The sequence below is a fragment of the Xiphophorus maculatus genome, chromosome 13 (assembly GCF_002775205.1).
Source record: "Xiphophorus maculatus strain JP 163 A chromosome 13, X_maculatus-5.0-male, whole genome shotgun sequence".
Lineage (NCBI taxonomy): Eukaryota > Metazoa > Chordata > Actinopteri > Cyprinodontiformes > Poeciliidae > Xiphophorus > Xiphophorus maculatus.
Genome location: NC_036455.1, coordinates 2394072 through 2421170, shown reverse-complemented (window position 1 = coordinate 2421170; position 27099 = coordinate 2394072). Strand labels below are relative to the sequence as shown.

The 27099-nt window shown below is 37.1% G+C and overlaps 1 protein-coding gene across 3 annotated transcripts in view; it reads left to right on the top strand.

Annotated features, from left to right (window-relative positions):
• The first annotated feature begins 5712 nt into the window (after positions 1 to 5712).
• Positions 5713 to 27099, top strand: part of trps1 (transcriptional repressor GATA binding 1) — a 132438-nt gene continuing 111051 nt past the window's right edge. Inside the window, exon 1 of one of the 3 annotated variants that reach the window (XM_023345060.1) lies at positions 5713 to 6652. The gene's annotated coding sequence lies outside the window, so the exon portion shown is untranslated. Of the gene's footprint in view, positions 6653 to 7048; positions 7259 to 27099 lie in introns of those variants that run through there. The other 2 variants (XM_023345062.1, XM_023345061.1) reach the window with 2 other exon arrangements.

Here is a 27099-nt window from a genome sequence, read left to right as displayed (position 1 = left end):
TTGGAGGTCTGTCTTTCCTCGTACCTCCCTGGTTGATGGGAGGTCTGTCTTTCCTTGAACTCCTCTGTTCGTAGGGAGCCTTCTATTTGCAGGGGAGCCTCTGGTTGGGTGGAGACTCTAGGATGGTTGTTTTCCAGAGCAAGTTTTAACTTCACCTTCAGGTCTGCAACCTGACCCTGCAGAGATTTCACTGTTTCCTCCTGTTCTTTGAATTTGGAAGCTTGCTCTGTGTGACTTTTGAGCTGCTCCTCATATTTAAGTCTCACTCTATATTCTTCAACCATTACTTCTATCAGACCTTTATTGCGGGAGGCGTATTTTTCAGCCTCCCTCTTGAAGTAGTCCAACTGTTGAAGAACGCTCTTGTCGGCTGTAACTTTGGTAGAGCAAGAAACCTTTGATACGTGGATCTCTGGCACGTTTCTTTCATGTTCGCGTTTGACTCGCAGGTGATGTTCTTTTACTACCATTTTTTGCAGTTTTTGAATCTCCTCCTGCTGTGATTTGACTTCAGCCTGGCATGCAATCCTTCGTTCTCTTTCCTCATGGAGATCAAAAATCTTACCCTGCAGTTCTTTTTTAAGATCGTCTACCTGCTTTGTGAGACCGATGATGTGTTGGCTTGACTCTTCCACGACTTCCACCGAGGGGGTAATCTCGAAGCCAGCAGAGGGAGTTGTTTCCTGCTCGACTTCCAATGATGTTGGATTCTCTAAGTCGCCGGAAGGACTTGATTCCCCCTGGATCTCTGTTGATCCGTCTTCCGGCTCAATGGGGCTGTCTGTGTCTTCCTCGAAAGGGAAAATGACAGCATCGTAGTCGACTTGGATGTTCAGGTCCATAATGTCGACCCATGAAAGCTCAGGTGGAAAAGCTTCATGTTCACAAGCAATCTGTTGTTGCTTCATGTCGATGTTCTGGTAAATTCTTGCTTCTCTGAAAGGCGTGTAATATCTGGAATCGATATCCCGCTTGCTTCGATTAATTTCGAACTTGCTCTGAAGAGTGATCTGTCGTGATAGAACTGAGGAACAGGTCTGAGAAAACGCTGTCTGCGAGCTACATTCAAGAGACTCCTTTGTGGTATCATAGAGTGTCGTCATAACCGCTGATGTCATTGATACCATTGGAACTGAACATTCTATCAACCTTATTCCTGGGAGGCTTACTGGGGAAACGATTAAGGGTCTTACTTCCGTCGCCCACCAGAAGTAGAAGTATTTCATTGTAATTTGGAGGGTTTTTGGCTAATCTATATTCATGATAGAAGTTACATCTCTGTTTTCAGTTATTGTACAATATTTAGTAAGCTTGTTTATGGACACCGTCTGCTATCAGAGAGCTATTCAGTACAGAGGATTGTAATTATGAGCTTAATCACGGGGAGCAACAGTGACACCGCGTTAAGTTTTGTAACGGAATTTCAAAATAAAAGCCTAAATATTCCTCTCAGGGTAGTGCTAACTAATATTAGCATTTACTATCGTTTTTCTCTCAGGTTATTGCACTGCCCTGCTGCGCAAGACAGTAAATTAACCTTAGCACAAACCTTTGCATTTCACTGCCCCCATTAGCATTAGCCTTTTCCCTAAAAGAAGCTTTTAGCTATTTTTCTTATTTATTAGCCATGCTTAGTACACTGAATGGAGTGATGCTCCACATGCTACTGACAACATTTTGGCTAATGTTAGCAGTTTGGCTCATTTTAACTTGTACACTAATTTCAACATACTGAATGGCATAAGTCTATGTTACTCAACATGTTTGTCAATCTCCACATGCTATTGAGTACATTGTAGCTTACTTTAGCATTGATGCTAATTTGTAGCATCAGAACGCCCACGAAGTGTGCCAACCGACAGGCACACTTTGGCAGGCCTCGTTTAAATTTCTTCAGAAATTTTCTAGTCTTTCCTATTCAATTCCCTTGAGGAGTTTTCATTTATTCTCCACTTTGCTCTGTTTGTTTCTTGAAAAATAATGTATTCCCTGTAATTGATCATTGATAAATTTGAGACTGATCAGAAAAATGATACAGAGAATAAACATCGTTTTCCAACTGGCATTAACTCATTTTCTGAAATGGATTGTTTTGCATCATTATTTGGGTTGAGTCGGATTATATGTATTTGGATCGGACAGTGACTAATTAAATCGTAGTCTAACAAATTATGTTATTAGAACCAAATTTTGCCCATATTGGATTCAGTACAGTTGGACATAAATTTGACTTGTTTGTCTTATAAACTTTCTTGATGTGACTTTTGTGACAAATGTATGTTAAATTGATAAATTGGATAGATTCAGATTGTGTTCGTTGTGAATAAATGACAGATTATTATTCAGCTACATAAATGTAGCTTTATTGTTATGTTTCTGGTATACAGTACAGACCAAAAGGCTGGACACACCTTCTAATTCAATGGGTTTTCTTTATTTTCATGACTATTTATAAGGCAAGAAATCCCACTTATTAACCTGACAGGACACACCTATGAAGTGAAAACCATTTCAGGTGACTACCTCTTGAAGCTCATCAAGAAAATGCAGAGTGTGCGCAAAGCAGTAATCACAGCAAAAGGTTGCTACTTTGAAGAAACTAGAATATAAGGGGTATTTTCAGTTGTTTTACACTTTTTTGTTTAGTGCATATTTCCACATGTGTTATTCATAGTTTTGATGCCTGCAGTGTGAATCTACAATGTCAATAGTCATGAAAATAAAGGAAACTCATTGAATTAAAAGGTGTGTCCAAACTTTTGGTCTGTACTGTACATTATTGAGTTATCTGGTATTTCTAAGGTTAGACTGTGTAGTAATAGGTTCATTAGGAAATCAAAATATTTTGAATGAGTTATTTCATGCTTTTAGAAACATGAGGGTCATGGGCATTAAGAAATTGTATTCTGAAGTGAAAATTGAATTTACTTTGGAAAGGACAATTATGAAGGACTTTTAAAACTTACAAGAATGAAAATTATATTACGTGAAGCATAAAAATCAGGTTGGAGCTCATTGGTGACTCAGAGTTAAGGTGCTGGGCCTTTTAGAAACCAAAAAGCTTTGGAAGCGTCATTTTTTCCTGCAACTATTCTGTAAAAGCAGAACATGTTTAATAACTTTGAATTGCAAAATAATTTTCAAATGAGAAATGCAGAAAAGTGGTTTCCAAAACAAACCAGATCACCAGGCAGTCTCCGGAGAATGAAACCCTAGAGAGCAGCCAGTCAGTGACCTACTGGAACAAATCTGCAAGCTGCTGCTATAAAAATGAAAATGGACAAAAGCATCTTGGAAAAGTATTCACGACCCTTTAACATTTCAGTTTGTTGTGTTACATTTCATTGACATTAAATGCATCTTTAGTAGACCAACACCAAAGATCATAGAATGATAAGCGTGAAAGAAAATAATCCAGGTTTTAGTCTAAAAAAATAGTATTGAACTTCTCATTCAATACTTTGTAGAATCAAGACTTGGCTTCAATTCAAGCAGCAAACCTTGTGGTGTCTCGATCTCATTTGCGGATCTAGAGAATAAATTGTAAATGAAAAGGTGAGCAATATCTTTTAAGTACTGGTAATCTAGTAAATGTTGAATTTATATTAAGCTCCAAATGTGTTTGTTAAAGAGGAGTGAAATTTGTCATAAAAAACATGACGGCAAACTCAAGATTGGATAGGTAAAAAATTCCCAAAATATAATAAAGCAAACCACTCTGACGTGTCAGATCCATGAATTTATTGATTTATTTATTTGCCTCTGTACTTCTGAAGAATGAAGAAAACTGACAGGAATACATGATGTTTTACTTAACGTGAAACAGTAGCCTCAACAAAACAGCAAAGGATAAAGAAAAGACAAAATTGAAAATTTCATAAAGATATCTGCATAGCATACCTGCAGCCACATATGGGTGCTATATTTTTCCAGTGACTTTTCTTCTTGTTTTAATTTTTCCCTTTGGGATTTGTAGAACCTTCATTGCTTTCATAGTGTTGGATCCACCAGCAGTAGCTGCATGTATGCCTGCAGACTGCAGAACCTTCTCTGTTGGCCAAAAAAAAAAGAAAACTAGCAACAACAAAAAAATGTAAAAAAATCTTACCTTTGACTTCTGAAGGCCAGTGTGTAGAGGAAAAAACAAACTAAAAAGTTCACTGAAGCTTCCTCCTTCAGGGAGAAATGAGGTGAGGAAGCTTTTGAAGGGAATGAAGGCAAGCTCACTGGAAAACAGACAGGTTGGTTTTTCCAGAGAGCTTACAAGGTCAGATTCAATTATTTATAGCGCTTCCTGAAACACCTCTACACTATTGACATAATTTCATAAATAAGTAAATAAATAAAAATAAATACAATTCTGATTCACAGCATCTACCTTGATAAATCTTAATCTTATGTCTGATTAATTCTTCCAACAGGTAGATAAAGTCCCTGTTTTCAACAGAGGGTGCGCTATAGAGTAGCATTTAGTCTGCAATGCATACGCTGTTGCAGTCGTGTAGCATTAAGTCTTGTAACATGAAGCCCTTTAATGTTACATAACTGTTACAACAGGGAACATGTTTGACAATCATAGTCTTATATTTTAAAGTAGCATTTACAACTAATTCAATAAAATGATTTGTAGTGAGAAGGTGGTGGGAATTTTAGAGGGGACCAATTATGCTTCCTTGAACAGGTTAGGATAATTCTGTGGCCTATACAAAACATGTTTATTAAATTTTTTTTTTTGCAAAAATCATTCTTAGATAACTTCACCTGCTCAGTTCTAGCTACTTTGAACTCCTTTCAGAATGAGCTGGGGTTGCTAGGTAACGGCAGTATCTGCGAATTGTGACTTAATAATCTGAACTTTTTTGAAACGGCTTGTTTCTCAGATTCCCAAAAAACATTGCTAGAAATATATCCAAGATATATTTTCAGACTTTTTAAGACTCCTGATCAAATTTTGACAAAAAATACTGTTAACTTCCCACTCCTATTACTGTTAAACAACAAATAGCAAAAAGAAAATCAAAAACATAAAATTTTTCAAGAAATCCCTATTGTGTGAGTAGAAAAATTTGAATTGTTCAAAAAGAGACTAAAAAAATTGTGCACAGCACTGTTATACAAATTCACCCTGAATGCTTATAAAATCTATAGTTTAGCCTAGTCCAGTTTTTTTACGTGTTTGGAGCACATCCATACCAGAAGACATTAAGAGAGGCAGACTTATAAGAAAAACATGCTTATATCTAACAGGTGGTTAAAAACTACATAAATATACAATGCATGGATTAACTAAAGACTTTTTGAAGCCTTAAATGGAGATTGAAGAATTTTTTACAACTTTTTAGAACAAAACAAGCCTGTATATGAATAATAACTTCAAATTCTAAACACAGGGGAGCCGAAGACTTATAAAGACAGTAATATTAATACAGCATCATCTATTCCCAGGAGCTTTGGACCAGAAGTTTGTTATGCTTGCTATAAAAACACTTTACAACAACGTTAAAAACAGTCTTTTTATCAAACATCACATGACGTTTAAGGATGTCACAAGGGTTTTTGCCAGAAGGTCCAAGACGGATTTCTGATTTTCAACAAAATACTATTTATTTATCAATTGACTAATCAATAAATAGATATGCCATTTTTAAAATAAAAATATAAATAAATAGCGATTAATTTGTTCTTTTTTTAATACCCGTTGTACATTGTCTTATTGTTTTTTAGTACTTGCCAGTCTAATTTCCTAATAGAAGCAAACATTGTGACTTATGGACTAAACTCCAAATATTAATCTGCTAACAGTATGACTAATTTTGTTGTAAGAAAGTTGGGAAAATGCAACCTAAGATAAGAACTAATAGGCACTGTTAACAATGGAAAAAAATCATACTGTATAACAGAAAAAAGATGAGTTAGACAACCATTCACCACATGTTGATGAATAAAAGATACTGTAAGCGTTTATTTATTTGTTGTACTGATTCCCCCACTCTTATTTAAAGTGCAGCTGCAGTCCGTCTTGTTTGGCTGAGTGGTTACTTTGCTCCGATAACGTCTAACTTTATTCGTAGTTTTTGGTTCGGTTCTTCATTACCTGCGTAAATCGGGGAGAGATAACAGTGTGTGTCACTTTAAGAGTGAGTCTTCGGGTGGCTTCTTGATATTAATAGAGCCGCTGTGTCTTCCTCCTCTGACGTAATGACTACAGAGACAAGCGGAGAGGTCCTGTCACAGCAAAGCGATAACACTAGTCTGAAAGAAAAGAAAAGAAAAAAAAAGGAAAGATAACGAGCTGACCTGTTTTGGTTTGCTGTGACCACCAACTCCATGAATAACAAACTAACTAAAGCGTCGGGAATATATCAACACCCGAGCCAAACTCACCCACTAATCAGTCGGTATTAGCCTAGTTTATGTGCTGCCGCGAAGCCTTTAACTATCTCGCCCCCCCCCCCCCTCTCTGACCAAAAAGAAAAAAAGAGACAGCCAAGACACAGTCACCCCGTCCGACATCATCAACAAACAAAAAAAAAAAAACCCACAAAGAGACGAACCAGCCAGACAGCCATCCAGCCAGCCACCATCTTTACTGGCTGCTGAAAGAGACACAATCTGAGAGAGAAAAGAACCTAATGCTTATTTTGATCAACAGGTAAGCATCCATACATACAACTATCTCTGCAAGACCTTCTCCTTTTTTTTTTTTTTTTTTATTAAATTGCAATTATTTAAAGACATAAACCAAGCGATGCAGGTTTGGAGTCGCAGACGGCGAGAGATGTGCTTCTCAGGCGAGTCAGCCGACGAGACGTGTTCGTCCGAAAAGGAAGCGATTTTGAAGGGGGAGACAAAATGTAGCCGTTTGTAGTTTTACGACGGGCAGCGGTCGGTTTGCGTCTTATGTAACTAACGGCCTGAGTAGCAGCAGCAGCGTCGGTGTGAGGGGAAGAGAGAGAGGGAGAGAGAGAGAAAGGGGGGAGGAGGAGGAGGAGAAGGAGGTGGTGGCGAGGGGGGGTAAATCTGCTGCTGAATGAAGAAGAGAGGAGGGAGCACCGCTTTGAATTCACATGGCAATTTACATTTAGCTTAGGACACCCAAACGCCACACTAATGCGAATTGTGGGGGGGCTGTTTCTGCTGTAACTGCTGCTGCTGCTGCTACCGGGGACAAGCTACTGCTTTGATTTAAGTTTGAAGCCAACAACAAGCAGAAAGCAAGCAAAGGGGGGGGGGGGAAACGTGGAGTCTCTTCAAGTAGGTTTGTGCTTTTCCTCTTTTTTTTTTTTTTTTTTTTTAAGTTCTGGGTTGTAAGTTTGCGATAAGTGGCGTCCTGATTGATCCTGATTGCAGTCGGCTTAACTCCGGAGTGATTTCTGTTACTGCAAAGGAGCTCCCGTGTAACTACGAGTCTGCTGCGTCTGTTGTTTCATTGATAACTTTTCACGCTGCAAACTTGATACTCAAGTTCAGATTTCTGACGCACGTCGCGGAATTAAACGGAAAGTGTTACAAGCTAAATAAAAACAAACAGAAAACGTCACTCTTCAGCTCCTCGATGCTTATTGGGGGCTAAAAAAGCGACAGAAAGTGGGATTTACACATCAAAGAAGCGTTGTTTATTCGATATGGCGCTGTTTTCATTGTTGAAGAGCGGCGTGGTGGATGTTGAGTTGTCGACACATCCTCCCTTATCAACCTTAAAGCAAACAAGTGCACGCAGGCTAAACTCAACTCTTATTTACTTATTTCGTGTTTTTGTTGTTGTTGTTGTTGTTTTGGCTGAACGCTTCATGTTCTGAGTTGCATTTTACTCAACTTTTAGAAAGTTTCTCCCCCTCCCTCCCTCCCTCCCCTTCTCTCGTCGTAACAAACTGTGATGTTCCTTTGAGATAAGGGTGCTGGGTAGGCATGACAACTCTGTGGGGACAGCAGGGTATGTGAAGGCAGCACAATGAGGCAAGGAAGCTTTTTTAACACAGTCCTCCACCAGAGTTTTCCAAATCGGAGCCCCCCTAAAACTCCACAAAACAACGTGCCTTGCTTTCATTAAGCAGATAACCAGCAGTAATGTATTTAAAAAGCAATGCAGGCCTGTTAAGCTTCTGTTTAAGCTACCCCACACAATTACCCGCACTCGTTTAAAAGTTAAAATCAGTGCTTATGTTCTGAAGAAAAAACCTAAAATTATTGAGCAGCTGAAAATGAGATAAAATATTTTTATCCAAATTGCAAATCACCTTAGAAGGTGATTTAGTTTTTTTATTTTAAGGCAATTCAGTACTATTTAACTGTAACTTAATCTGTCCTCTGCATATTTATAAATTACTTAAGATGCATGTATAGTTTTAAGGTGAGGCTTTATCTACATGCTAAATTGTTCATTAAAACCTCGTGAGTGATAATGTTTATTTAATGATCCAGGAAAGTTTTTAAAAAATGTTTGTGATATAGATATATATTCAAATCTGCATCTGAGATGTAATTTTTTATGCATACAGTAAAACTGTACAAGTTTCCATGCGTATCCTTCAGGAGCTCTGAATTGTAAATTGTTTTTAAATTAGCAATGCAAGCCTAGGCTAAAAATTAAACTTGTAATGCGCTCTAAATATACTGTAAAATGTGCATTTTTGCATCATAAAATGTTAGGCTTTGACTGTCAAATTTTCCCTAATGTTTTTTTTTTTCCCTCTGACTCAGAAAGCTACCTCAGAGATATCTCCAAAACAAAACCCAAGGGTAACCAAGATAGAGCCTGGAGGAGGCACTGCTGATGATGAAAACTTTCTAATATCATAAAAAGATTTATCGGACAACCACCCGGTTTAGGAACTGCCCGCGTTAACTCTAATTAGGTGACTTAGAAGGAGAAAGCTTTTATGTTTTTTTTTTTTTTTTTCTTCATTATTATTGGCTTTTGCAGTTCATATAAAAAGGTTGCAGTGTGCAAGTGCAGTATATTTACAGAAAAGATTCTTCAGTAAGAGAAGTCAATCACATTTTGTATAGAAACTTTGTAAAACTATTAAGTATGGAGATTATTAAAGAGTAAGGACTTTTCGTATTTTAAAAAGCTGAATTGTACATAACCCCACACTAAGATCAGTGTTTAACAACATATACGGTATAACTCCCTTTAATGCAGCTGAGTTGTTACTCAGCTTTGCTATCCACATAGCCTCCACTTCTTCTCTTTTTCTTGTTTAATTCACATTGATTCAGTTTAGTTTAACTTTTACAGTCAGTCTCAGGTTGGCTTTTTCGTGTCATTAGAGGTGCTGCATAGAAACTTTATTTATTTCTTTTCATCTCAGTCCTTCACAAGATCTCTTCAAATCAGAGCCTCCCCTGAAAGCCTAACAACAACTCGCTCTGCTTCTTTTCAGAAGATAACCTTCAATTTTGTATTTTCAAACAAATCTCAGGCCTGTTTAGTCTTTCTTTAATCCTCCCCAATGAGTAGGAAACATTTTTCTTACTCATTCAATACTAAAAATTCATCCAACAAAGATATACGCTTAGTTTCAAAGTTAATCTAGATTACACTCTAAAAATCATTTGGAAATGTGCAACGTTAGATTTAAACGGTTTAAATTCAGACTATTGAAGTGCTCCCTAAGGAAAGAAATAGAGTAAAAGAAAGTTGGGAAGATTCCTGCGGCGTCCGTCAATCCAGAGTTTAACTCCCAGAGAAATTAGAGATGACCGCTGTGACTTAACTTAAAGCATTAGCTTTCCTGCCTAAATGTAAAGCTTCAGATTTTTAGTTTATCACATTTCATTTTCGTATTTCTTTTATACTTTATGACCAAAAGAATTTACGGCATGTTCTTACAGCTAAGTCAAATTACAGGACCTCTTATTTACCCCCACATAAAGTTTGTAATAAAAATTCAGCTCCATATATAGATTTTTTTTTTCTTTGACTGTTTTCACATCTGCTTTCCAGTGGTCTGCACATGTAATAATGACAAATTTCTTAACAGTTCCTCAAATCTCCATGTCTGTCTTTTTCTTTTCTTGTAATTCTTTTTTTAAAATAAAAGCTGACATGGATGAGTGGCGTTATTCTTAGGGCTTGAATTAAATGAAAATCAAGTGCTTTTAATCAACTTCCAAATCTCATAAAACTTGTAATTAATGTTGCCCGTCACCGTCTTCAACATTTCAGCTTTAACTAGATTAAATAAATTCTAATCACTTTTATAATAAGGCTTGTCAAACTTTTATAACTTGACCAAATCTCTTTAAAATTACTAAAGTCACCCAAAATGTGTACACTTACTGTGGTAAAGGGAAAAGAAAAAACTTTCTTTCAGGACACTGGATACCATTGTTTCTTACGGGCTTGTTCATAGCAGCTATTAAACGTCAAAACAGTTGACAACTTCCTAAAGCGAGCCTATTGCTTGTAAAACTCATTTGTGGATGTATGTGCGAGAGTGGGAGACAGCAAAGCGCTTATTCCCTTTTCTGAGTGTGTCTGTATGGGCAGCGGAGACAAGCCATGGCTCACTCATATGGCTGCAATATGTGAAGCCGCTCTTGTGGTGAAACTCGGAGGAGAGAAAGTTTTGAGAGAGAGAGAGATCTGCGAAGGGAATGCACGGAGTGAGGGAAAGTCAGGAATGTCCCGCTCGACTATAGCTGGAATGTATCTCCCGTGTTTTATTGATGGTTTGATGTTCTGGAAGACATGAGGAACAACTGTAGTGATTTTGCGGGCTGCCATGTTATTTGTATCTGGTTGTTTCGGAGCAGCCCTTACATTGCTTTGAGGGGGGAGGAAAGGTCGATTTGAGACAGAGCGTAAAAAAGTCTAGGCCAGTCTGAGTAGCTTTTGGGGGAAAGCAGCGATTCCAGCCTTAGAGACATAATTTTTGCCTGGTTGCCTGTAAGGATTAAAGAACGGGCACACAATGACTTGGATCGGGTCCTGTTAGACAAAACTCAAAGATGGACAAAAACTTAAACAAGCTTACAGGATTAGGCATGGGCCGGAATGAGATTAAAACTCACGTTTAACAGCAACACGATATTAACACAAAAATTAAAACCAAAAATACCTACCATGGTCTAAAGGTCTTTTTTTTAATAGAAAGTGACTATTGTCCCTACTGCAGTAGGTCATTTATTCCTTTGGTAGTCACAGTAGCTAGTAGCTACTTTTTTAAAAAAGTAGCTACTAGCCACATTGACAAAAAGCCACATTGACAAAAAAGGAAACTTGGTTTGGTGCTTTGACTGAATCCAAACTTCCCTTATTTTTTTGCAGCCGGAAATGAGTCAAAACTGTAAGATTTCTTAAAATAATGGTATCAGTTTAGGAGACATCGCTTTACTCAGCCAGCTAGCTGACTCTGTGGCGCAACAGTTTGGGCAGGGGTTGTACTATCGCTGTGTTCGATTTGTCTTGGAAGTCATAGCTCAGATCTGGGAATGGTGTCACTGCCGAATTTGAAAGCCAGTACAATTTGGTAATCGCTGTGGCGCTAATTAGTAGCAAAAGAAGCTGGTGATATATTTTTGAGGTCAAACTCTTAAGCAACATGTTCACTAAAAGAAATACAACCCTCTATGAGCCAATGGCTGAGTAATATGCAAACCATCAGAAGGACTAATAATAGTCTATTCCTGCAAGTTATAATACATTTCATTTTCTAGCATACTGATTTTGAGCCGGGTCTTTGAACGCTGGACTTCCCGGTCAGAATCCTGACTTCAGGGGAAAATCTTGTTAAACTTAAACTTTTGAGTACAAAGAAAGGAAACTATATTTTACACCACATGCAACTAGGCATCAGCTGGTATCAGATTCCCACGGTACTTTACCCATTATGCTATTTACACAATTGCAAATTGCGGTTATTTAAATCAGAAAAATAAGCAATCATCCTTACTTCTGTTAAAAATAATATAACAAATATAACAGCTTGAATAACATAACTTCTTGTTTTGAAAAATAATCTGGTGCAGAAAAATAGAATAATCACCTCTTGTATTTAGTAGTTCTCAATGTGCAGAATTTTATTTTTTGTTTGCCAATTTGTTCTCTAACAAAGTGAATCTTGGAGTTAAACAACCTGGCACTAGCTGGTTAATTAGTCAGACTATCTTCTCCATATCCCATTTACAGTTGACTGCTAAACAGACGTACTGCTTGAGGCTGTCAGACCATATAGTTTCAGAACAACAGAAGTCGTTGGTTACACTCCTTTAGTTTTTACACCATAGCTGTTTGTGTTCTTTATGATTTGGAATATTTACAAACAGATGGGTTCTTGTAAGAAAGGAAAGGTGTAGGAACCTTCTCTCACCCAGCTGACTGGCAGTGCACAGCAAAAAGTAGGCAAAGGGCAGAGCTGATTACCAAACAGTCAAAGAAAATTCTGGTTATTTTCTGCAGATCCTCATTAAAATGGATTTAAACCACAAGAACAGTATGACAGAAACACAGGTATGAAATCATTACTGATAAAAGTTTGCACCAGTTCTCTTTGTTTACCTTTATACATGAGATTCCATGTGAAGTTTGAGCTCTTCAGTTCTGCTACTTACCTTGTTGTAATGATTCGTCTTCTAGTTCAGACTAATGCTGTTTTGTATTATACTAAGACCAGATCTACAACCCAAATTCTCTGTCTCCTGAGAAGTAGTACAAATATGTATTTATACCATATATGATAAAATAACATATTTTTTAAAGTTATATTTTTACTTTTACCCTTTGCTTTTGTGTAACATTATATGTTAAATAAATACAAATGTGGGAAGCCTTTCCGGAGCCGTTTCTCATAAGTGTGCTCAGCTGACGCTTGTCGAGCGTGTCAGTGCAACACCGCCGTGTCCTTCTGGAATAAACTGTCTGCCGACATGTTCCAAAGGCAGATTTAAAGAACATTTCTTTCATCTGGCATCACAGTATCTATTTATTTAATTTCTAATCACTTTCATTTACATTTGCGATCGCTTTAACTCTCATTGTTTCAAATAAGCAGGGAAAAGATTGCATCTATTAGTGCAATCAGCTGTTATTCATCCCAGCCCTGCCTGCAGTTCAGTTAAAGGAAAACACCCATTTGTCATGGATAGTTTATTTGAAGCAAAAAAAACTTTTTTCAAGGCTTCTGGCTTGCTTGCGACTTTCTGATCGCACCTTTGTTTTACTACCCGATGCCCTGTTTTTACTCATATCTCAAGGACGCAATCTTCATAGCTTGTGTTTTTTTTCTTCTTCTTTTTACTGTCCCGGTATATCGTGACTTTGTATTAGTTGCCCGTAGTTGGTGGCAGTGCACAGATTTTGATCTTTTATTCTTCTTGCTTCTTACTGCAAGTCGGTCTCTGCTACAAAGGCCCCCCGCCCCCTAAAAAATTGTCATCCCCACTGCGTCTGTGGTCTGTGCAGCCTTGTTTAGGCTCAAGTTTGTCTTTTAATGTCTTTGTTCTTTTTAGACTTAAAAGTCTGTCTTCAGATAACAAGCACATGTTCTTGGTTTAGGGTGAGATTAGTCTTTTTTTGTTTTTTACTGTTTTTCTGAGAAATCCTAAATTTGGGAGATTTTCTTTAATGCGAGAGGGTAAAAGTCTTTCTGTCATGACACAGTGGAAACTGATAGGCGGTGGTTGAGCTGATTTAAACGGGTACAAAAAGAGTGGGGTGGTGTAGGCAGCAGTACAGCCTTGTGGTCTGTTCTCTTACCGAAAGTTTGTAATGTTCAGACCTGGTTACTACTCATACTTTTCTTTGTATGACTGCCAGTTAAAGCTCTAAAAAAAAACAAAAAAACATGCAACAGATAGACCCAGCTGCAAACATGTGCATCTGAGTTTCACAATGTCAAAATAATTAGGAATTTATTCACAGCCTTTTGCAGCTTTGGCTCGTGAGGCAGCTGGTAAATGAAACCTGCTGGCTTCTGATGTCAGCGCTCTGAGTTTTGAAGTCCCGGCTGCTTTGCCTCAGCGGTACGAGCAGGTTTGATGCTTCCTGTGCACCCAGACCTTCAGTTATCAATCACGCCTCGGATGAATTTTGACCTTGTGTAAAACACCTGAAGTGAAGTTCCAGCTGTGTGCTTGATGAAATTTGTCAAAATATAATTACAAAAGGAGCTCCCAGTTAATTGATAATGAACTGATGTGGTGCTTATTTATTTATTTTATTTTTTAATCTTTTAGCGTAAATCTTGCAGAGTATTTATTTTGTACTTAAGATGCCTGTTTTGTGTTTTAATAATGCATTAAGTTTTAATTTAGAACTATAGCTATAGATGGTCTTCAAAGTTTGAGGGATTTTGTTTGTTGATTCTTAAGTATTCAGAGTTTGTGTAATATAACTATAATTTGGGCCTGCACATGTAACATACAGCACCTTACATGTTTGTTGGCACAAATGGTAAAGATGTAACACCTGTTGTTTTTTTTTTGTCCCATTTAAAGTTCCTCTTAAGCATTTAATTATTGCTCTTACTGTAGATGAGTGATTTTTTTAGGTGAGTACATAATTTTCTTTTGTCACTTCCTGACTGGTAAAGATCAGGACACATCTGCTCTACTAAATATGGCATGTTCACTTGCCATATTTACCACTATTTTGAAAAGTGGTTAAGAGACATAAACCTAAGAAAAATGTCAAATCATATTTATACCCCCTCCCCCCCCCCCCCCACCCCTGAGAAAACCCTCACAGAAAGTCAGCCAAATTAATTGAAAGTCAGACTTTAAATTTGAAAAGTTTTATTCCTTTATCTGGGTGGATTCCAGTAATCACGGCATTGGTGAATAGAATTATTTTCCAGCAGGAAAATTGTTCCATTTTCAGTTAATCTAATCAAACTAAGGGTTGTATTTGTGTAAAGAAAGATTTAGAATGAGATCTTGCTTCCTGTCCCCATTTTGCTAGTTACTAATGTCTCCCAATAAATTTGGTTTGTTATTTTTATGTTACTGCAGTTCATAGTTTTTAGACGGTCTCAAATACTTTGGCATTTATTACAGACTGCCAAACTGTAGTCTGTGATACAGACTACAGTTTATTTCTTTTCTGACTTCTCAAGTTCATTTTTCACACCTGTTGGTAAATGTAAAATAAAAATAGTGAGTGGGATGTATGTGATGTCATCCTGCTTGCTTTTATAATTGGTGCCTTACAAAAAAAAAAACCCCACACAAACGTGTAGTTTTCTTATTCTTTCAGGTAAAGCTGTTTGCTTTCTTTTCTAGTATTTTTCACAAAGTTTCTTTTTATTTTAAATAGTGATTCAGCTGGGAAAATGTAGTCTGGATCCAAGCTGGTAATTTCCATCTGATTTACTGGTTTTTTGGAAACAACCGCTGTGAATCAAGAAATCCACTTGTCATTTGTCTCATTTACTAAGATTAGTGCGTAACCGACTGCAGCTTGCCTAACATCAGCTTTCGGTTTACCTACATTAGAGTTTTCCGCTGGGTATTTTTGATGTGGCCAGTCGCCTGAATGCAGGTGATTTCACTCCCATCTACCCCTGCCTATTTCATTATTTGGCATCTGCTACTATTGCATATCTTCACCCAACATCACATGCTTAGCGGTAGCAGCGTTAGTCAACGTTTATCTCCAGACGGTTCAGCTTTGTTGATAGATTCCAATCAGTTATTCTAAGAGTCGGATGCTTTTTATCTGCAGCTGCTGACTTCAAATCTATCTCATTTACAGTTTGGTTTTGAACAAATAGACTTGCTGATGGTTTATTTCTGAAGTGAAGGTTAACTACCTCCTCTGCACACACTCAGATTTCTTATCAGACAATTCTCTGCTTCTGCTTCACTATTTCCTTTGTGTACTCAAATGTTCTGAATCTTTGCATTAAAATTTCTGGCTTCCTCTTTCTTTCTTTCTTTTTTTTTGAGTGTCATATACACTTGACTGTCCTGTAATCAGTGCCAGAAAAGGGAGTTTACTTGCTCCAAGATTGCATTTAACTTTAATTTTGAGTGTAAATAGTTGCTGACATTTGTTTGCTATTGTGCTCTTTCTCAGTCACGAACATGTTTTCTCCAATGGTGATGTGGCACAATTTTCCAGCAATCACGCATTTTATTCTGGGCAGGCCATAGAACCGTGATGCATTGTTGGTGGCAAAATTCTATCCATAAAAATAACCTTTTATGGATTTTTTTATTTTATAGCTTTTGTTTGCTATGAGTGAGATGATTTTCCTCACACACACGCAAACACGTGCGCGCGCACACCCCCACCCACCCACTGTATTCACTTAAAAATAACAATTAGGATTAGCAATAAAATAATTACCTTCACAAAAATGTTAAACAAATATATGAACCAGTTGCTTTGATGTACAATAGAGAAACAAATGATTGCGAATATAAATTAGCTTTTTGATCATACGTTTTTCAATAGATTAACCTTATTCTAGCTGTTTAATTGGCACAATTCTAGCATTTATTTTTACAGTTATGATAATGTTAGTTTAAACATCTATTTTTTGTTAAATTAGTAGGCAAAACGTCTTAAGAAAACAACTTCTAAAATTAGCAGTAGTGTTTTTTCCATGTTCCATGGTACGCTATGATACTTTGCTGCTCTTTAACGGGCAACACAAGAACAACAAGCTGATATCATCCAGATAAATAGAGGCTTTCTGATCAGGCAACTAGCCTGCAGTCTGCTGCTTATCAGACATGCTGCTCCGAGGTTGGCAGCTGTAGTTTTAAAACAGTTTCCTCAGTAAACGTGATGGGGGGGGGGCACATCATGACTGCCTGCGTTTTTCACAACCAGAAATATTTCTAAACAGTCGTCTTTGTTGTAAGGCAGGTCAAAGGCTAAGAGCTTTCTTTCAATCTGCCTAGCAACTAGCGCGGGAGGGGCAGCACTGAGTCACTTTTATGATCCGTTTATCTGCAGAAAACTCTGGTCATTCTGGCACTTTCTCAGACATCATATAAAAAACACTTTAAATCACAGAAAATGTGAAACAGACGTTTTGACTTTTTCAAAACGTTGGCACACTTTAATACTGACACATTCCCACTATTCTTTGTCAATTCACTTACTGGGTCTGAAACTGGAAGGTTTTCATCTTTATCAGCTTGATCTTTGACTTTCAGTTTGGTGATTCAAAAAGCTGCACCATTACAACACCACTGCTGGTCAGCTGGCTGAAATAAGGCTTCTACTTTTTTGGCTTACTAGAAAAACAAATTCACCTGTTTGAAAATGTTTCTATCCTCAAAGAAATATAACAGTGGTTTTAAAATCATTTATGTTGTAGGTGTTTAAAACTATAATGCGTACACCATGAAATTATGGTATTTGTACTCAGAATATACTGTAAAGTTCTTATTTGGGCCTATGCCTAATACATCCAATGACAATGTAACACAGTTGTAATTGCTTTTAAATTTAAATCTCACAGAAACAAATGTCATGTTATGCACTATTGTGTTTTAATCTGTGCATGAAAAAGATTATAGTTAGTTATAAGGGGCCCTCTGACACCTCATTTCTTACCACTAATGTCTTTGTGGCTTATGAAGAAGAAATTTTGTACTTCTTTGTCAGTTTGATTTAATTTGCACACCATTGTGCACAAGCTGGAGAAAAATATTTGAGTTCCAGTGAGACAGAACTCTGCAAGTTTTCACCCCCAAAGTTAGCTTTCAGTTGTATTATAGTTTTTCTTTTTCTATTCTTAGAAAAAATGAAATTAGATAAAATCTGAATCTGCAGGTCAAAAAAATTGTCAAACAGTAGATGATCAGTTATCGTTGAATTGCTGGATCTTCAGCATGCTGTTGCGTTGGTAAGAGTACAGAAGCAATTTTATCATGACCACATTTCTTTTAGAAAGGGTCAAATTTTTTTTGGGAGCTTTTTAAAACTTTAGCCTACACACGCATGGTCACGCCCGCACACACACACACACCCACCCCTCACCCCCACGCACACACACACACATAGCTGCAGCCCTATTAGTATTGTAGTCTGGAATCAGGCTGAAACATCTGGTGGCTGAGTAACTTTTCAAAGTAGTCTTTGTCCTCAGTCTGAGCACGCATCTGTCTGTCAAAGTGTGGTTTCCTCTGTGTGTGTGTGTGTGTGTGTGCTTTATTGTGCCCCGCCAAATTAATACTTTGATTCAAGCCGTTTTGTTTTATTCCTTTAAGAAACTAACCACTGTTGTCTCTGCTTTTTAACGTATTTTTGTGTCTGCTTCTGTCTGCATTCGTTGCAAAAAAAAAAAAAGTTCACAAATAGCCAGTCTGGATTGTTTATGTTATTCATTATATGTAGCCTTCGCTGGCTGCTCGGTAACCAGGAGGAACAAAAAGAAGAAAGCGCAGGGAGATATGACACCTTTTTAAGTTGGCTGTGCTCTTGCCTGACATTATTACCCAAATCTGAAGGAGTCAGCGAGACGGCTTTACCCAAGTGCAAAAGCACAGCGGACTCTTTCACCTGTGCTCTGCAGGATGACGCTGGGATGGCTTAGTTTTTTCCTTTTTGATACTGCAAAATAATTCTGCAGGAGCAGCTTTGGGCTTAAGGGGCTGCCGCCCTGAAGACAGTTTGAGCTGATGCCCTTAGGGCTTCACTTCAAACCACACAAACTTTAAAAGGGCCTGGACTCGTCTTCTGTTAGAGCAGTATAGAGTTCTTTGTGCGTTAAGCTGCCATCATTGGACTACCACTGTGGGTATTAGTGCTATGTTGTTTAAATGATGAAAAGGAAAAGGTTTTTAACTATCGTTGGTTAAAGTCATGGGAAGTTATTTGTTGTTGCTTATGCTTTAACACTGAACTAAAACAGATTTGTACTAGCTTATCATTTGTAAATCAGTGAAAATTTCTTTTTTAATTTCAAATTTTAATGGTGTTTTGAAGCTTCATGCTCATAAACTTAATGTTTATAGCTTTATTTTTCAATGTTGCTCAAGCAGAACAAAACATTGGGTCAGAGAAAATAAAATGAATGTTGGGAATTGTGCTTGCATTGAAAAATCTTGATTGAAATAACATTAAGGAATTTTAAAGATAATTTATTTTCAAATTAAATCTTCAGAGAACCAGGGAACGATTATGGTACCATAAATGTGCTACATACACGACCACATTTATGGCAAATGGATAATAATTTCAATCTACTCAGCCTCAAGACTTTTGAATAGACTTCTTTTTGTCTCAAATATAGTCAGTGAGAATTTTTTTGTCTGATTCTTTTCTCAAGATTCTCTATTTTGCTTCAAAGCCTCCACTGTCTTGGCTTGCCAATATCAATTTTAGCCATTTTTGATTTCTAAGGAGTGTTACTTTATTACAGCATACATCATAGCTATTTATTAGATTTTGTTTATAAAATAAAATTTCAAAATAACTGCTTTGCAAATTGTAATATTTGTGAGAATCTCAGACATGCGGTTCAATTGTTTTATTGATTTATTACTATATGTAAGCATCAGTTTCTGTTTGTATTCGCTGTAGAGTAAGTAGACCCTTCAATAACTTCTAAAGCTTCCACAACTAAAAGTCCTGTCAGTGAGACCTTTTAGTACTTCAACATGGGAGGTTTACTTGTATGACAAAAGATAGGATTTTCATCTTCTGACCAGTTAATTGTAGCCAGTCTAGAACAAAAAAAGAAAATCAGAAAAGTATAAAGTCGATTTTCCTTTGTTGAAGAATTACTAGTCTTGAAAAGTCTTGGATATCAACGGAAGCGGCTTCGTGTTTTCATGGACCAGAGAATATGAAAAAAGAGAAGACATAGAAATGAACTAGAGAAGATACAATTCTGGTTTTCTAAAAAATAAATTACTTGAACAACCAGAGTTGCTGTTGAACATATGGAGACTGTGCTTACGAGTAGCACCAGTTAATTTTGGTCCAGCCACCAACACACTTGAGTTGCCAACTTTTTGCACAGGCAGACTGTAGATACTGAGAACCACCAAATAAAATGCTGTCGGTGTCGTGTGAATCTTTGACATCATTCTGTCTTTTTGTAGCTTTGATTTGACAAGAAGACAATAAAAATACTCAGCCTTCCCTTGAAAAAAAGTCTGCTTTAGTGATCTAAATTATGGACTTGTTACTCAGGTTACAATAAAGTTCAACCTTGTGATTATTTACGACATAAAATCTTTAGAACACATTATTTTTTAAGACGACCTCTATTTTATGTTGTCTTAGTTTTGTTTTCAAAACTTGATTATGCTTAAAATATCATTAAAAACTTTTTTAATTTAGACATTAAAAATGGGCTTAAAATCTGGATAATTTGACTGGGACTAGAATAGCTCAAGGAAGCTACTTAAAAAAAAAAGAAAAAAAAAAAGACACCCCAATCTGATGGCCAGAGACGATAGCAAATTTTGTTACTTGGCTCTGATCAGTAATTCACAGATCAAATACTGCAACAATTATTATATGCATCGTAGCTAATATCTTCCACTACTTTTTATTTTGTAATAGTAGTGACAATATGTTCAGACTGTTTAGATTTGTGATTACTAAATAGTTTTGTAAAAGTCTGAATGTTACAGCTTTGTTCAACCTTTAACTATAGAGATGTACTCCTGCGTTATTTATCTACAATTCTCTTTAAAAACTTCCCCAAGTACTTTGATGGAGCTGATTCATCAGAAATCATTCAAGGAACATCTGAGAGACTTTTAGAGATCAGTTAAATGTGTTTGCATCAGCATGTTTCCTCTTGTGAGATATGAAAGATTTTGATGGTCAGCATGTTTTTTTTTTTAAGAATAACATTTTAAAGAGGAAGTTTTCCTCCATCATAAATAGTACAATTGCTTAACACTCCAGCACTCCCATTCATTGGATCTTACGAGAGATATTCATGTGTTTTTTGAGAAAATGTAATAGTGTTTTTCCCAATAAGTTACTAACTGCATGTATTAATCATTTCTCCTTCGTGTGTGTGTGGAAAAAAAGTGGATACAGGAATAGATGGATGATGGGGGAAGAGAGGTGGTTCTTTTTTTTTTTAAATGGAAATTGAAGGGGGACACACATCTGGGGGTCTTTCAGACCTTTGTGGCAAGAGACGAAGAGGTGGGTGTCAGAGGCCCACAGTCAGAAGTGTGTGTGGGTTGCTTGGGAGGGTGTTGGTGAGGGAAGAATGGACAGATAGACAGAAGAGGAAAGGATATCTTTTCATCTCTTGTAAGGTAGAAAGGCGGAGATAAGAAAAAAAAAGCCTCCAGAGAGATTCTGGGTCAGCGTACGACTGCGAGGAATGGAGGAACTGATTGAGTGCGGAAAAGGAAAATGGTACGAAAGCACATTAAGTGAAACAAGAAGCTGGAATGGACATGAGGATGGATTACATGTGAAGGAAAATCAGAGTGGAAATAGGGTGAGAAAATAATGGCTGGAGCGATGGATGCGTAACAGAAGGATACACCTATTTGCATAAAGAGGAGGAGGAGGAGGGAAAGTGGGGAGAGAAAAGGGAGCAAAAGATCACTTGCTATGGTTGAAAACTTTACGGCTGACAGTTAAATTTACCTCAGCTCTATGTGGGTGTGTGTGCGTGTGTGGGAGTGTGTGTTGCACTGGGTGAGAAAGCCCAGTGGGGGGCATGGCATTTGTTCAACAACATGGCTTTTGGGCTTTTTTATTGCTTTACACACACATTGTCTTCTTCCCTTTATTTAGAGGCTGATTTGATCTAATATGAAAAGTATTCTCTCTCTTATTTTAGATTAGGTTAAGCAAAGTGAAGGAACTTTTGTTTGACCATGCGCACGGTTTTCTAGAAAGTCATGAAACATTTTGAGATTGTAGAGGTTCAGGAAAATATACATTGCATAAATTGATAAAAGCATTCTTTGTTTTGTTTTTAAGCATATCTTCAGGAGTAGTTTTTCTTGAAGTGAAATTATTGAAATTATTTCACCAGGAAGCTGCTTTATTAGGAATGGTGAAATCAAAATGTTCTTGAAATTTTTTTTTATTGAATTACACTACAGTTGCATGACAGTATATAGGGCTTTAACGATTCATCAAATGATTCAAGTACCTCGGTTATTAAAATTCCTTGAGGCAAATTATCTACCTTGAGGATCCATTAAATGTAGTTTTACTATTTAGCACACGGTGTTCCCGCCAGATAATTATTTGTGTTGCGCAACATTCTCACTTCCGCTAGAGTTGACAACTGCTACGTGCCATTGGCATAACATAGGGTGACCAAACGTCCCCTTTTCCCTGAATATGTCCACTTTCCATGTTCTATCCAAGGCATCCAAGGGGATTTCACAGATTGATAAAAGTTTCTGGGGTTTTATCATTTTTGAAGGGAACAAAATAGATCTATAAATTGATGCGGAATGAATGGGAAAACAAGAGCCTTTCTCCCAGCCTGCCTTGTGGGTGTTTTTGAATGAATGCCGGCAAAGTGCGTGGCGGGTGTATGTACACAGGTGAAGCGGAGACACAGAAATGGAACACAACGGGCTGCATTTTAGCACTGTTGCTGATGCTTAGCGCAGGTGTAGCTTTATGAACGAAACATAAAATAAATGTTCTAACTTCACAGTCGCAACAAATGGGTGGCGAATACACTGTGGTGTGTACATAGCTGGGATATGTGTTTCTGTGTATGGAAAAGGTGACAAAGATTTCTTCTCTTACATGGACACAAACGCTATAAATGGCTGTGCAAAGTGAGACCTTGTCTACAGTACTGCAGAATATGAATAAAAACTGGATATTTATTTTATTTAAAAATATTTCTGTCTGCTTTTTATTTTTATTATTACATTGAATATCATTCCAGGCTTTTGTATATTTTTTGTCCAGGTTGACTTAAAACATGAGCTATTATTGTTACATATTAATTTCTAAAAGAAGAGTAATTGCTAAGGATGAACAGATATGGACATTTCTAAATATTTAAATATCTACTAATGGCATTAACGATATTTTAATACCAATATTTTATCTTTTTTTCATTTGATTACTCAGTCATCAGAAAAATCAGATTACTTCATTACTAAAATAATAATTGACGACAGCAGTATGGAACAACAATTTCTCTTAAAAATGCATACAGTTATAAAGCAGGATTTAAGATTTTTATAGAATCTAAACATTATCTTGAAAAATACTAAGACTGTGCCAGTGGTACATTTTATGAATGGCATGAAATGTGGAGGAAGTTAGATGACCTGAAACCATTGATTATACAATAATACAAGCTTCTGCAATTGTATTCAAACTCACTAGAGATAATCTTGTGGATTATCTTTAGTTTGGCACTGTGACACTGTGATGCACTCCATGTAACAGTCACTTACAGCTCACAATATGCTTGATGTTCACCATTGTATTTAGAAGTGTTCAGAAAAATCATCTGGTGATCTGAATAGGCCGATTTTTACTTGACCAGTATTGACCGAACACTGGATCTTCAGATGCTTAAAATCCGGTACTAAGTTGTTCTCACAGCAACACTCCTCAGTATGGATGCTGCTACAGAGAGAAGACAACTCAAAGTTGACTATTTTTAGTGTCAGGTGCATCAAATTAACTTAGAAGGAGCACAGAAGTGTAAGAAGCCATTTAAAACTAAACAGCTTTCTGCGACACGGCAAGACATATTTACTGTTTATTAATGGTAAGAAGGAACAAGAGTGAGCAAGACTTTTTACAGGTAACTGAAAGGCTAAAGGGCATAGAACAAAGTTGCTCTGTTTTGTCCTTGCAAGCTTTCAGCCTCTGTTTTGGAAATCAGAAAGTTTTTCATTCTCTTAGAATTACATACAAACTGCAGTTTTAGTAATATTAGTCACTCTTACTCCTAAACTAAAGTGAAATGTTATCTCTTGTTGCTATTAATGTTTTGTTTATGGGTTTGCTCTTACATAGAATAGTATAAATGATGCTAGAAATAAGTATTTGAAATTATGGTAAATGTAATGCAGAAAATGATACCAGAGTCAAGAAATAATACTAACACTAACACAATTATTGTAATCAGTTTACCTCTGATAGAATTACATTATAGTTTGAATGTTGTCACTGATTTACTAGCAGAAGCAACTCAATTTATTAATGATTGTGAACTGATTTATGAACTGTGAGAAACTGACTGTAAAAGGCACTGCATACTTTTATTAAAAGTATACATGTTAAAGAAGAATGGTATCAGTGATTCCCTCTGCTTTCAGGCTATAAAATGCTTCGTTAAAACTTAAGGTGAGTCACTCTGAAAATATGATCATATTTGGCTTTAAATTTGGATTCAAATCCAGTTTTTGTACAAAGTCCGACAACTTTCTCCATGTTGATTCCCGATAGTGCTTCCCTTGGCCGGCGTGCAGATAGACAGGCTTTGGAAAGCAGCATAATGTCAACATTGTGGGTTTGAAATGTTCCGTTGTGTGTGTCTGCAGGTGTGTATGTCCATCTGAAGTTTGTCCAGACTATTTTCCCATAGGGCCTTGCTCTTGCAGGAAACGTCTTTGCTGTAAGGAGTGGAACTTGTGTGTTGGTCAGTAAGTGTAGAGCCTGTTTTGGTGTATAAATCTGTTTGAATGTGTGAATGTCCACTTGTGTGCAGGCGTGCGCGTGTGTGTGTGCTCTTCATTCACTGACGTAATGTTTGAGCTTACCCAGACATTGACAAACCACACTGTGACAAATACACACACACACACGTACAGTGTTGTGTGCACGTGTCCTGAAAATCATCAGTGATTTCTGGCAGCTGGTTTGATGTGTGTCTCAGTTCGTTTTCCGTTTCTTTTGGGGAGGAAAAGACAAGCAAAGCAAGAGTCAACAATCAACATGTTGATTTATGCAGCTACTAGTTCTTTCCATTACGCCTACCACCACCACGGAAGCAGAGTTTGTTCTCCATTATTTTTGATGTATGAGAGCCATAGCTGTGTAGCGCAAGGTCAGAATCAACAGTCAAGAGTTGATTTATGCAGCTCTTGGTTCCCTACTGCTATCGTACATCAGGGCAGGATATTAACACTGTTCACAAGGCAAAAGTGGCTACTCTTTTGACTGTGGTTGGTGAGTTTGTCCCCTCTACCAGCCACAGCAACCGTAATGAGTTGGTTATTGTCTTCCAGTGACTTCTGAAGTGTAGCAGCAACTTTTGGCAAGCAGCGTGAAAACCTCCCATTTGTAGGTCGCAAACTGTAAATCTTCGATTAATGCTCGTGTGTGTGCGCAACATGTTTCAGTGAACAAATTCTCAAAGAATTTCATTTCTCATTTTGATGATTGTGACAGCAAGTTTAATTCTGTTCCCTGCTGCACAAATATTTTCTGGCAGCAAATATTTAACAGTAAATGAGGAACTAAAATTTTTAAATTATTTTTCTTCATAGAAAAAAGTTGTTCAGGATGAAGTCATATTTGTCTTTCAAATGCTCATGTAAATCAGTCCTGCTCACACATCAGAATTGATTATGGGGCTTCACAAGGATTGGTCTTGCACCTGTATGTTTGTCACAATACATTTTTATGCTTCTAAAAGGCAATATTTTTAAACAACAGAGAATACATTCTGCTGATGTTACTTGTACACAATAGTACTGAATTTGAATCAACTCAAATGGACTGATTTGCATTACCGAGGAACTTACAGTGCCATGGAAAGGTAATTACCCAAAAGCCCTGGAGGTTATCAAGATTTTTTTTGTTCTTTTTTGGGAAAACGTGAAACTGTTTTTTGTTCATTTTGGTCAGTAACATTGACACCCGACTGTGCCAAATATATAATTAATCAAATTTATTTAAATTCTTGATTAAAATACATGCTGAATGTTTTTCATTGTCTCTTTTCTTGGCACCTCTGCCTTTGTGAAGTAATTCTGCTCAGATGAGCCTCAAAAATATCTTGACTATATGTGTTCTCACAAGTATTTGAAAGAAAACATTCCTAAAATAATCCCTGTAGTCGCAGCCCACAGGAAAAAGCAAACTCATGTAAAGCACTTTGAGACACTCCAAAGACATATTATGGGAAAAAGTCAGTGTCTCCATAACATGCACGTGTCTCACTGTCAGGACACCACTTAAAAGCGCTGGGCGTTGCTTGCAGCAGTGAATAGAGACCACTCCCTCAGCTTTCACTTAAGCAGCTGAAAGATCTGGTTGATCAAGGTTGCTGAAAGACGTATATAGAAGAGCAAAGCAGCCCCGACACAATGCTTTCTTTTCTCATAACAAACATGATAAAGGAGTTTCTGTTTTGATCCATTGTTTATCTCTGCAAGTGGATTTTTACCAGGTGGAACGCCTTATCAGCAAACCAGTTTGCACAGTGTGAAGATTAAAGAATTATGTTTAAAAACATTTGTTCAAATTCTGGTTATGCTCCTTATTTTCTGCTGACATGCCTGTTTTTTACTCATAAGGAGCTATACTGTCTATCTTGAATTTACGCTAAAATAAAACAAATAATTTGATCAATGTTGCTATTGCATGGCAGAAACCCCCATAAATCTCTCTCATTAATCTGATCAAAGCAGCTGATATCCATCATGCTTGGGCGGCTGGGTAGCCTTATCGGTGTTTTGGTGTACTTTGATTTCATAGCTGAAACAAACCTACTAGGAATTGGAATTACTCCGCTCATTTTGTAAGAAAGTCAGTGGTAAATGGTTTTGACATGGACATCAGCACTTAATGTCAGCTGCTCTTCAAATACACTCAGAGGGGTCCATTTTTCTGACATGTCATCCTCTGGGAACCATTAGCATCTTCTGTCAGAGGTAAAACTGTATTACTTCATTGTTTTCCTCTTCCATCAATGTATCTGACAGGAAATTGCTTTAATTGAGTTTTCACTTGTGTATTCAGATTGGCATCATACATGGCAAGGTAGATGCAGAGCAGAAGTTTGGTTAGTTTGATAAATATGAATGCACTTTTTGATGAGCAGACATTGGGAGAGATTTTCATATAGCTTTCCTTTTTAAGAGTGCTTGTATATGCCTTTAAGATTTATATTTTTGTAAGCATTTCTCTCCTGTTATTCCAAATTGTTCTGTTGAAAAAATTGAAGGATGCATTGACATGCAATTTAGGGAATTTAAGTATTTACAAGGCGC